Raw genomic sequence first — 8,513 nt, 5'->3', positions numbered from 1 at the left:
ACCCAAATGAATTTATCCACGTTCAGTTTCGTTAGTTACACTCATAAATCGGTTAACAATTTCTGTCAAAACTGAAAAGTATAATAAAAATGTAATTCTTTTTAACACTAAAAAGTAAAAAATATTTTTTGAGACACGAGTATACAATACGCTATCCTCAAGATTGGCCACATCCTCCCACATTTTATGCCAAGGCTGTTGTGTCCGTTGGGACAAATCTGGCAGCATGGACACATGAAAAGTCTTCCCTGCAAGTGCAAGGTCGCTCTCTCAGCAGGAACTGACACGGTTTGCAGAGACACGGGGCAGTGATGACCTCGGCAATTTCAACGCCTGAAAAACGGTAGTGAGTTTAGTTTAAGTCTATGAGCACATATCTAGTGTTTATAGATGCTGTATATATATATATATATATATATATATATATATATATATATATATATATATATATATCCATGTATTTGTGTTACCTACACAATACGATTTTCTTTTATATATTCATGAATACTGAACCGCAAAATTATACAAATCGAATCCACGATATCTCCGGGATAACTTGCACCCAAAAGAAATTGCCCTTTTGTTTATCAATCGAAAAACTTGTTATGCGCAATTTCCAACAGAATTCGGGTCGGGACAGATATTCCTTCCTTGAACTTCCCAGACAAAGTGAGAAATAAGGAATAATAAAAGACCTTGCTAATTGTAAAGACAATTTTAGTTCATGTAACTTAAGATTTGTAGGTACAGCTGAAAGGAATTTTAGATTATTTGTATGCAAGCTGATTTTATTAGGTCGTAAGACCCAAGGGATAAGTTCTTTTACCAATACCTTTATTTTTTTGTTTGCTAATTATATTCATTTTGAATAAAATTTTGAATTTGAATTTGAATTACGGTCGAAAATCGCTTTTATTAGTGTATTTCGTCGGCGAGTTGCTATTCGGCTTGTTTCTGCAATAAATAAGGTTATACACTCTGAGGTTGGCAAAGCCATTTTAGGCACTGCACTTTTGGAGGGCCGTTATAAAGTATATTTAAACAAGTTAGTTTTGTTAATTGTTATGGTTAGTGTCGCCGATGTCGCGTGAGAGATGAAGTGAACTGCGCCCGTAATAAATACGAACTGGATATTGGTACGGCAGCCGTACCCCGATCTCGGTAGATATTGGTACGGCAGTGAATTGCGTATGCGCGAACCCTTGTTTACCGCCTCACGCATATCCAAAGACTATATACTGAAGTGTATACACAGTCTTTGGGCATATCAGTGACAGCAAGAAAAATGGTGACGGAACAGCATGAACCGCGGAATAATACATTAGTTTTCGCCGAAAAACAGATGTTTTTAGGCTTTAACGAGCTGAAAAAAGCCATAGACATCTATGAAGACTCAAACTTTCAAAAATTGGGTAATTCATGGTATATACGTAGGTCACGAACGATCGAATTGGCCCTGAAAAGAATTCCGAAGAGGAGATTCAAAGAGGATTATATATAAATATATACACTACCATCGTACCTTTGGTGACTTTCTCGGCCCTTTATTCTGCCCGACATCGACAGTTGCAAGGGCCGTTATACACTTTACAATATTCTTTTAATTCACTTCATTGGGTATATTGCAGCTGTCGGAGAAGACGATAGAATTTACCAGGTAGTGAAATGGCAATGTTAAACCAAATTTTAGCATTATTCTATTAAAATCGGGATAGTGTTGTTTTTGTAGTACAAAAACGGGACAAAATTCACAAAAGCTAAACAAACAAAAAAAGGGGGGAGGGACATTTTGCTAACTGAAAAAACAGGGACAGAAGTTCAAAAAGCGTGACTGTCCCACCTAAAAGCCGAACTCTGGTTTACATAATACAGTATGATTAGCAAACTGGTAAACGGATACAGCTAACTGCCGTATCTACAGCAAGTCAAGAGCGCAAATACGGCACCAATGACAGAATCTGCCGTACCCTTACTGCACTATATTATTTGTACGGCAGGAAGTCTGAAATTGACGCATGCGCAATTCACTGCCGTACCAATATCTACCGCGATCGGGATACGGCTGCCGTACCTATATCCTGTGCCTAATAAATATATACCTACAACTTTATCGGTTGTAACGGCAGTATTATTAATCGTTGGGAGATAATGTTACCGCTTTAACGAGTGTAGACAACGAAGATAATATAAATTGTGGAATGTGGACAAGGCTAGTGTGGAAAAAGAAAAATAGGCCTAGCTATCTCCCTTGGTACTACTCTGTTTTTTAACATCTGTCCATCTGCCTGTGGTGTTTTCGCATGGTAAGACTGCGTCCCAGGTTTTAAATAGTTACGCTATGTCTAAGTTTTAGGTAAATAAAAGGATATCTGGGTATACATATGCAACTGAAAAGTGTTTTAATAATTTACTGTATGCGAATTACACCGTTAATATTCGAAATAGGCTATTATTTAAAGCCCGAGATGCAGTGTTACCATGCGCAAACACCACAGGTGGATGGACAGATAAAAAAAAAAAAAACAGTGTAGGTAGTGGTAGGTACTACCTAGTACTAGGCCTAAAGGTATTTTAGATGATGTAAGCCTAAAGGTATTTTAGATGATGTTTCTCCTCAGATGATGATTTTAAGAATTCTTCTGGGTATAGTGATGCTACTAACTAAGGCAGTTCCATAATACCTAAGTGAGGATAAAGAGGAAAGCAATATTAAACAAAAGGAAATGCCTGGTGGCTACTAGGGGGAAACACAGCAGTGGATCCATCGTCATTGTGTGGATCAGCCATATTCACTCTATATTTAATTGGTGAAACAAGAATACAATTACATCTTTAATGAAGTTTCGTCAACATAATGTGATCTATATGAAAACACCATACGAACAAAATAGGCATGTGAGGTCTTTGTAAAATATGTTTTCAAGGCAGTTTTTAATTCCAATATGGCGTCCACCGACTGAGGTGTCGTTCGTAACCGCAAAGGATCCAACATCTTTCCCAGCCTTCCCAGCAATCGTTTGAACAATGTTAGCGTATATATGTAACGTTTATTGATCTTACTCGAGATTGCAGTTGTAATCGGCACAATAAGGTAGATCTAGGGTACTTTTCTGCGGCGGCCTAAACTATGGCAGTTGCGGTTTTTCTATGCAGTTTTACCTACTGAACAAGAATTTTAAGTAATACTTATTTGGATGACTGTAGTTAACCCCCAGGGGCCAGTACTAAACACGGCAAAATACATTGGACGCCCCAATCCCTAGTGGATGTCGTATCCGCGGCTACGTTCCTTGCAGTCCGTGCGGACTGCTTCTGTAGAAATACCCACAATAATACAACACTTCATTGCCTATATTAGTGAAAGTATGAAACTACTTATTCCCGGGGTCATGGTTTGAACTGAAATTCATTTTTACCTTGTAATCGGTGGTTTTATCGGTAGATCTACAGTGCTATTCCACGGCAGCCTAGACTATGGCAGTTGCAGTTTTCTATACAGTTCTACCTCCTGAACAAGAATTTTAAGTAATATTTATTCGGACGACTGTAATTAACCCCCGGGGGCCGGTACTAAACACGGCGAAATACATTGGACGCCCCAATCCCAAGTGGATGTCGTATCTGCAGTTACGTTCCTTGCAGCCCTTGCGGAACTATTCTGTAGAATTACTGTTTTATCCTTACTGCCATCACAACTGAAACTCCACAGTGTTTATTTGATTGTAATTATATATGTTTTAGTCTTAATTCACTCCAAATTGCACTTGCACTTGAACTACGTTGCAGTTCCTGGTTTCTAAGCACTCACTCTACAAACACAGTTGTGGGCAGCACATGGCTACATGGTTTATGAGTTGCAAAGCTTTATTCCCTTAATTGTTTACCTTACTCATTATTTAGTTTAACTTTACTTGGTTATTTCAAAATGTTAATTTGATTCATGTCTATTATCCCATTTTTGCAGCCAAATTAACCCCCCAAAATTACAGATATTTCTAAAGTAGATACGAGCAAACAACAGCAAAATGATATCATTGTTGCCATTTTAGTGGAGCTTCACACATACGCTGATGCATTTACAAACTGTTTCCATGAATTCTAGTTGTCATAGTAATGCAATAATGATAAAATTGCTCTACTATGTATATATACTACAAATAGATACGCTAATTTTACTTATTTCCCTGGTTTTGTGTAAGTCTTATACCCAGATTGGAGGGTAAACTCATACCAATTGGCAACACTGATAAACAATAGAGGAGTGTGAACAATGCCGTAGGTACTGTTCACAGCAAAACTTTTGATATTTGAGTCAGGAATGTATTTACTTTTTTAACAACGAATATTTTCAAATTAATAATCATGAATATGTAAAAAATTTATGCCATTCATGACCTTATACTGCTCTTTAACTATATATTTAAATAATTATCTAGTGCACACTTCTTCTTCTTCTACCAAAACATCGTAGTTTCCTTGGATAAGCCGTTGTTGGTGTCGTTGTTGACGATTTTTGTTTAGAAAGTGCCCCAGTGTCTATGGGTAAAAGTGGTATGCGGATTTAGCACATGGAATAGAAAGTTTATTGACACAAGCGACTCTGCAAACATCGAGATGGCATCAATCTTCTAAATTGTTGGTGTTATACTAAGTAAAAATTTCGAAAGCATCCTGGAGGTATGTTTGCACTGCGCATGGTTAGACTTTCATTAACCTCTGTTTAATCTTAAAATATGACCTTAATTTCTAACTTTGGAGAAAATACTTAGTTCGAAAGGATAGTAGAGGTCTCGAGCTGCTGCTCTCACCACCGATGACTCATGACTGGTGCCCATCTCCGGTGTCAGGATGTGTTAAAGTACTATTTCGAAGGGTGGATCCACACGCGGTGAAAACTGGATCAGCTAGTCCAGTCGGTTGTTTCCCCTAGTACTAGTCAGTAGGTAGATATTTAGCAGCCTATTATTTTACATTAATATTATAAATGCCAGTCCTTGATATGCGAGTTTTTAGTGCATTGTTAAGTCTTATTACTTTATTAATATGCTTAGTAATACGAAAATCATACTAAAATCTCTTTCAACAACAACAATAACATCTATCGCAAATTATCTGTGAGAAACTACTAAAACTTTAAATAGGTAGGAAGGCTAAGAGGATGTATTCTGAAATTCCCTTGATTGCTAATATGTGTAAGCTCTCATTCACATTAAAATAAGGTTAATTGAATTTTACCTGGTAGGGTAGGCTATACTATGTTAGCTAGGTAGTACTACCAAATTTTATTTTGGAGATGAAATAGGCCTAGTAGTTTCAAATTTTTTTTTTTTTTATTATTTAATGATTTGTAGTTGGTAGTAGTTTATTAGGCGAGGTCTAGTTTAGAGATAATGGACCTCCTTTATTTATTTATTTATTTATTTTTTTTAGCTTTACAACTTGGCCTATTATATAATTTTTGGGTTGGGGAAATACAAAAGATTGAAATACAAGGATGTATTTTAAGCTTTAATCCATAATCATATCCTGGAGTTGAAAATAGGACTATTTTCCTAAGTTTTTGTGTCTAGTAGGCTAAGTCTAGTTTCGGAGATACTGGAACCCTCTTAGGCCAATAGGTGATCATACAAATATTTGGAGAAATGGGTGATAGTAAACCGGTATGGATCCACTTTTGTAAAAGTCAAAGGGACACTCATTCTAAGTTAAGTAGATGGTTGCATGAAGATATTGTTTATCTATATAATTTGTCAACCACACAATATAGACATGGGTGTATATAATACTTTGATCCTGGAAAGGCTATTATCCCCTTGATACCTCTGCAAGATTTAACAGTAACATCATGCAGTAGATTAGTAAGTGCTTGAGGAATTAAGGTGTGTTAGTTAAGGGAGTGTTGGGGTTGGGTGGGGAGAATACCAGGGGGTGTGACATCCCCGCCCCAGAGGCTGTAAATGACCTAGCACCCTAGGTTAGGTCATGACCCTATTTATTTCAGTTTACAGTCCTCTAGGGTGGGTTAAATTGGGGCTCCCAAGGGTGCAAGGCTCCAAGTCAAGCAAGGACACAGCACCACAAGTTTGGATTGGTTAAATACATTCGTGTATTCACGTCAAAATTGACCAAAATTTGAATTCAAACATAATCGAATTCCAGAGTTGAAAATATGATTTTCCTTTGCTTCAATGTGTGCATATAATATAGCTGACATTCATTTCTTTAGCCAATGAGTAGCTTTAGAGATATTGGGTCACCCTGATATCATACAGTTGTGGGGGACCACAGTGGGAAAGCTGGGTTTTTTGGATATGTTTTGGGGGATGAAGTGGGAGAAACCCCTGGTTAGTGGGGTTATGTTAGGTGTTTTCAGGCTAGGTTGTAACCCTAATATTTATCTTAATTTGCAGTGACAGGTTAGGTTCAATGGCAGTTCAGATGCCCCTTAATCCACCTCAACAAGGTAAAGACCCAGTACCTTACTCTACATTATACTAGTTGTGATTAGGCTAGGTAGCAATACTAATTACTTTCATTTACAGCCCTAAGTTAGGTTAGGAGGGAGGTTTCAGGGTGGTGAATGTGTGAAGTATAGGATGTACATATTTAAAATATATAGTGTGCTCCCTAGCTTGACTACACCAAGCTTAATGTAAACTGGGCGTTGGGTCATTACCATAGTGGTGGGATGGGGAGTTAAGGGCCTGTCCGAACCCCCCAATTAAGCGAATTATGGCACTACAAATAAATTAAGATAAATGCATATTTAGGTTATGACCTAGCTTAAAATACCTAACCTAACCTAACCTAACATGGGGTCTCTCCTTGTCCCGTTCCCCACAGACATACCATAGGTCACCAGGTCCCTATTTAGCTATTGCTGAATCTTCTCTGGAGCTAGTACTTAATGTTACTTTGAAAACCTTCAATAAAAGTTTTCATAATGACAATCAGAATGGTATAGGAATACATCTTTGTAATTCACTCTTGTGTTTTCTCCCACTCAAAAGTCCTGCTTTACCACTGTAACCGTTTCATTGCAGGATATCAAATGTGTTCAGTATCTATAAAACTAGACCTAACCTACAAATTTGTTACACTCTAAAACAAAAGTAGGCTATTAGGAGGATTTTAGAATATAGCCTTGTCATTTCATGCATTTTATGCTATATTCTCCAATCCAAAATCCTTGCTTTCTCACTGATGTGCCCTATAGTTGTAGGATATAAGGGGTTCTAGTACAGTATTCATAAACTACAATTGGTTATTGAAATGTCATAATCATTCAAAACACACTTTTAACAAATCACCCAAAGTAATCCAAGAAGCAAGAGTTACATGTCTTTACCAAAGAAACCATTACCAAGAACTGGAAATGTTTTTTTTTTTTCAATCAATGCGTCAATTTCAAAATCCCACTTAATTAATGAGGTATAGAGTGAAACAAGTCAGGTTTCAGTGTTGTTCACATACATACATTTTCAGATGAATATAACAAAAGAAGTCCAAATATGTTTGCCATCCGTACCGTCAGTATACTGGGACAAAAGAATTTCAGTGAGGAGCCCCCAGTCATGTGAAAAAGTCCAGGTGGGCATCAAAAGTTATTAGTAAATAACTCAGTAATAGTAAATTTCCAACTGATTTTAGTATCTTTGTCATATTAAACATACTAAGGAAACTGAAGAGCTAAGCAAGAAAAAATTACAATATCAAGGACTAGTACTAAAATAAAGTAGTACCCCACATATGTGGCCAAATGTGCCACTGTCATCAGATTTGAATCCAGTGCCAGTGCCATCACCAGCAGTTGTTCCAAACTGGTGAAACCATCCATTGATGAGGCTGAACACCCTGTACTGAATACTGTGACAATGACTGGGTCTTTGTAATGTCTGTATTATCTATGGCCTCCAGTGTCTTACAGACTGCCAAGCACTGTGACAACGAATGGGTCTGTAATGTCAGTGCCATCTGTTGCCTCTAGGGCCTTGTAGATTGCCAAACACTGTGACAAATACTGGATCTGTGTCATCTGTATCCTCTAATGTCATGCAGACTACCAAATGCTGTAACAGCAACTTTGTGTGTCACATGTGGCCTCCAGTGCTACTCAATCTACTGAACATTGTGATGATGTCATCTGTATCCTCAAGTTTCATGAGATCAGCCAAAAACCCTGGCGATGAATGGGTCTGTCCACCATGGACTTGGAGCAGACAATGCCATGCCCTCATCATTTTTGAAATCATACCACGAAAGCATATTTGGATGTCTAGGCTTATCAACATTGCCAGCCTACCTCCACTCTTTGTTGAAAGCCCCTGCCTCTGTATAGATTAATGTAACTGACTGCTCTACAAAAATGAAAACAAGACAAGAACTTCTCAGATTTTGGTGAGTACACCAGAACAAATTTTTTGCCATTACCTATCCATAATTTCATGCTATTAGTGAGTTTTTCTTTTTATCAATCGCCATTATCTGCATCATTAATCATTATTAAATTTTTT

The 8,513-nt window shown here is 37.4% G+C and overlaps 1 long non-coding RNA gene across 1 annotated transcript in view; it reads right to left on the bottom strand.

Moving 5' to 3' along the window:
* Nucleotides 1-143: 143 nt before the first annotated feature.
* Nucleotides 144-8,513, bottom strand: part of LOC135202709 (uncharacterized) — a 12,573-nt gene continuing 4,203 nt past the window's right edge. Inside the window, exon 3 of the long non-coding RNA XR_010311795.1 lies at nucleotides 144-333. This is a non-coding gene — a long non-coding RNA (uncharacterized LOC135202709). The remainder of the gene's footprint in view (nucleotides 334-8,513) is intronic.

This window comes from Macrobrachium nipponense, chromosome 33, assembly GCF_015104395.2.
Source record: "Macrobrachium nipponense isolate FS-2020 chromosome 33, ASM1510439v2, whole genome shotgun sequence".
Taxonomy (NCBI): Eukaryota; Metazoa; Arthropoda; class Malacostraca; order Decapoda; family Palaemonidae; genus Macrobrachium; species Macrobrachium nipponense.
This window is presented reverse-complemented; position numbering and strand designations above follow the sequence as displayed.